Source organism: Ziziphus jujuba, chromosome 7, assembly GCF_031755915.1.
Source record: "Ziziphus jujuba cultivar Dongzao chromosome 7, ASM3175591v1".
In the NCBI taxonomy this organism is placed as follows: Eukaryota; Viridiplantae; Streptophyta; class Magnoliopsida; order Rosales; family Rhamnaceae; genus Ziziphus; species Ziziphus jujuba.
The window spans coordinates 30,060,001-30,065,000 of NC_083385.1; positions in this window are offsets into that span (position 1 = coordinate 30,060,001).

Below are 5,000 nucleotides of genomic sequence, written 5' to 3' on the forward strand. Positions count from 1 at the left end.
GCATCCATGAAGAAGCATACCCCGCACAAACACCCACCCGGATCCCACCGAGATTGCCCCCCAAGCAAGGTTCGGAGAGACTCCCGCACGAGTGCAGGTGTCCTTCGTCCCCCATTTCGGGCAGCGCCCCCAGCAGTCACCAAACAAGCATCCATGAAGAAGCATACCCCGCACAAACACCCACCCGGATCCCACCGAGATTGCCCCCCAATCAAGGTTCGGAGAGACTCCCACACGAGTGCAGGTGTCCTTCGTCCCCCATTTCAGGCAGCGCCCCCAACAGTCACCAGACAAGCATCCATGAAGAAGCATCGCCCACAAATGCCGCAGCATGCAAAACCATGGCAATAGCCATATGAAGCAATGGATCGCACCGCATAAGCCCACACATTCCGAGTTTCCGACATGGTGCTGCATGCCTAGGCACCGTAGCATACCCCCGCACAAACACCCCCCTGGATCCCGCCGAGATTGCCCCCCAAGCAAGGTTCGGAAAGACTCCCGCACGAGTGCAGGTGTCCTTCGTCCCCCATTTCGGGCAGCGCCCCCAGCAATCACCAAACAAGCATCCATGAAGAAGCATACCCCGCACAAACACCCACCCGGATCCCACCGAGATTGCCCCCCAAGCAAGGTTCGGAGAGACTCCCGCACGAGTGCAGGTGTCCTTCGTCCCCCATTTCAGGCAGCGCCCCCAACAGTCACCGAACAAGCATCCATGAAGAAGCATATACCCCGCACAAACACCCACCCGGATCCCACCGAGATTGCCCCCCAAGCAAGGTTCAGAGAGACTCCCGCACGAGTGCAGGTGTCCTTCGTCCCCCGTTTCAGGCAGCGCCCCCAACAGTCACCGAATAAGCATCCATGAAGAAGCATCGCCCACAAATGCCGCAGCATGCAGAACCATAGCAATAGCCACACGAAGCAATCGATCGAACCGGACAAGCCCACACATTCCGCTTTTTTTCCCGCACCGCACCGCACCGCCCAAGCCCCGCCCCTCCGGGCCAACCTGATGGTCGCCGACGGTGGGGCCCACCCGGCACCGTTACCGGTGCATGGTGGCCCCCACCTGCCGACGAGACCTGCCATTGTGCCCACACCCCCGCTGGGGGGTGTGGGCAGCGCTGGCAGGCCGGGGGGGGGGCTCGCTGTTGAAGCAGGCAGGTACCACCCCCCTAAAGAGCTTATTTAGCCATTTTCTTTCTGGCAGGCTCAGATATCAATTTCAGCGAGGAGTCATAATGGCCATTTTTTTGGCTCTAGACATCGAATTTTGATGAGATTTTTTGCAGGGATGCTTAGAAAAATGGGTAGAACATTATGGAATTGGATTTGTAATTTTTGGAGCAACATAGAATTTTTTATAATTTTTTTGCCGAAAAACTAAGAAAAATTCATATAAAATAGGAAATGGGTTGGAGGTTGGTTTTTTTTGTTGGGAATGCTTTAAAATGATCCATGTGATTTTTTGGAACTTTATGTTGCACGGAAATTGCACGAAATTGCGGCAAAATGCGTACGTGGTGGGGCGGCGAGGCACGGCATGGCACACGGATGCCCCCAACGAGGCAAGGCATGGCACACGGATGCCCCAACGATGGGCACTACAAGTGCTACACCTTATATTGGGTCCACAAACATAATTTCATGGAGACTAACCCCTTTGCCATCCTTGGGCATGATGGCAAAGCCGATGGGCATGGCATGGGGCACGGTGGGCATGGTATGGGGCATCGGTGGGCATGGCATGGGGCATCGGTGGGCATCGCATGGGGCATCGGTGGGCATCGCATGGGGCACGGTGGGCATCGCATGGGGCATCGGTGGGCATCGCATGGGGCATCGGTGGGCATCGTGTGCATCGCATGGGGCACGGTGGGCATCGCATGGGGCACGGTGGGCATCGCATGGGGCATCGATGGGCATGGCATGGGGCATCGGTGGGAATCGAGGAGTCATAATGGCCTTTTTTTGCTCTAGACATCGAATTTTGATGAGATTTTTTGCAGGGATGCTTAGAAAAATGGGTAGAACATTATGGAATTGGATTTGTAATTTTTGGAGCAACATAGAATTTTTTATAATTTTTTTGCCGAAAAACTAAGAAAAATTCGAATAAAATAGGAAATGGGTTGGAGGTTGGTTTTTTTTGTTGGGAATGCTTTAAAATGATCCATGTGATTTTTTGGAACTTTATGTTGCACGGAAATTGCACGAAATTGCGGCAAAATGCGTACGTGGTGGGGCGGCGAGGCACGGCATGGCACACGGATGCCGCCAACGGGGCAAGGCATGGCACACGGATGCCCCAACGATGGGCACTACAAGTGCTACACCTTATATTGGGTCCACACACATAATTTCATGGAGACTAACCCCTTTGCCATCCTTGGGCATGATGGCAAAGCCGATGGGCATGGCATGGGGCACGGTGGGCATCTCATGGGGCACGGTGAGCATCGCATGGGGCATCGGTGGCCATGGCATGGGGCATCAGTGGGCATGGCATGGGGCATCGGTGGGCATGGCGTGGGGCATGGTGGCCATGGCATGGGGCATCGGTGGGCATGGCGTGGGGCATGGTGGCCATGGCATGGGGCATCGGTGGCACCACCCTAGGCTTGGCTGGGGGACACCATGGCACAGTGGTTGGGCAAAGCAACGCACCAACAAGTTTTGTAACCAATAGTTGGGGCACCATGTAACAGTTTTGGCCGGAGCAAAGGAACGATGAGCCTCAGTTCGGCATTTATGGTGGTTTCCAGGCGAACCCCATTTCCTTCTCGGTGCAAGGCCTGCTTTTAGGTGGACTTGTTTGGGCCTATTTTAAGTATATGTATGAATGTGGATGGGCCCCGGGTTAGCATTGGTGGCAAGGGGTTGGCACGCATCCATCCTTGTGCCTTGGCGGCTGCTTTGTGCCTTGGCGGCCTTGTGTCACGGTTGAAGCATTTCATCAAACACTTGGTGAGCATTCTCTCTATTTTGGGCCTTATAATCCACTTTGGGCCTATTTTGGGCCTTACAATGGGCCAAGCCATGTACATATCTATTCTAGATGTTTCTTTAGATATTTTATGTAAAGTAGGTGGGAGTAGGTGGGAACCATTCTCCACCGTAGGATTAAAGCAATTATAGCCGTAGGATTAAGCTTTGTATGCCTATAAATAGGTGGAGGCCTCATTTGGCCAAACCATCCAAGAATTCTCACATTCTCTTGTAAAGCTCTCTTTGTAGCAATATACTTTCATTCTCCCAAACTCTCTTTGTGCTCTAGCTTTCTTTGCTTAGCTTTCTCTTTTAGTGGGCAAAAGGCTTACTTAGTTGCAACAAAGGGTCGGAATAGCAACTAAGGCCGCACGGCTTGAAGGGTAAACAAACAAGCCCGTGACAAGTGGTATCAGAGACAAGGTTAAAGCTAGCATCTAGAGCAACATGTCTTCATCAGAGGTTGTGATTGAAGAAGCAAGGGGAAGGGAGGTCATCCCCGAAGCTGCAAGGAAGGGACGTGGGCGTTCAAAGTCGAAGGACGTTCTCACCGCCATGGAGACCAAGGTGGTCAAGGTGGAGTTGGCCGTTGCCGACATGTTGGAGCGGCTTGATTGTGTGGAGCAAGGCATGGAGGAGCTCGATGGTCGTGTGGGTGACCAAGTGGGGGAGCTTAGAGGTACCATGCAAAGCACCAACGAGGCCAACACCGAGGCATGGCGTCATGAAAGCCAAGCTTTCCAAACAAAGGTAATTGAAACCTTGTCCCTTATGCAAGCTCAATTAGATGAGAATAATTATACTACAGGTGGGGGAGACAAGTTCTATAAAAGTCCCCAAAGCAAGGAACATCAAAGAAGGCCACCATTACCTAGCAAAGATTGGAAGAAAGGAGCCAAGCCCGAACTAAAGCCAAAGAGAAATTGCTTCCTATGTGACAGTCCCCATTGGGCAAGAGATTGTCCAAAGAGGAAGTCGTTAAATGCCATGCTCGAGGAGAGGGAAACTCACGAGCACACGCAAATGGGTTGTATACAACTCCTCAACTCACTGAAGGCTAGTCCAATCCCAACCAACAATACGAAGAACTCCCTAATGTACGTGGCGGCACGTATCAACGGGAAAGATGCCCAAGTCATGGTAGACACCGGTGCATCTCACAACTTCGTAAGGAAGGAGGAGGCCATGAGGCTTGGCCTCAAACTCGACAAAGGTCAAGGGTGGTTGAAAACGGTGAACGCGGAGGCTAAACCGCTAGATGGCATGGCCCGTAACGTGGAGTTGCACCTTGGCACTTGGCAAGGTAACGTAAACTTCTCCATTGCTCCTATGGATGACTTTGATATTGTACTTGGCATGGAATTTCTTAGGCAATTCAATGTGGTACCACTCCCTCGCTACAACACGGTGTGTATAATGGAGGGAGGCCCTTGCATGATTCCAACCATGCACAAGCCAAGTACTTCCAACCGCCTCTCCGCCATGCAATTCAAGAGAGGAGTAAAGAAAGGGGAGCCTACATTCCTTGCTACTCTACGCGAGGAAGAAGAAGTTACTTCCAAGGAACCACCGAAGGAGGTTAGCCAAGTCCTTGAAGAGTTCAAGGATGTCATGCCACCACAACTACCCAAGAAACTTCCACCAAGGAGGGAGGTGGATCATTGCATCGAGTTGGAGCCCGGTGCAAAACCACCCGCAAAAGCACCATATCGCATGTCTCCACCGGAGCTAGAGGAGCTAAGGAGACAACTTAAGGAGCTTTTGGATGCCGGTTACATTCAACCGTCGAAAGCACCTTATGGAGCACCCGTCTTGTTCCAAAAGAAGCACGATGGTTCATTAAGGCTATGCATCGATTATAGGGCGCTCAACAAGGTTACCATCAAGAACAAGTACCCTATACCGTTGATAGCCGATTTGTTTGATCAACTTGGAGGAGCAAGGTACTTTACCAAACTTGACTTGAGGTCGGGGTACTACCAAGTTAGAATTACAGAGGGTGATGA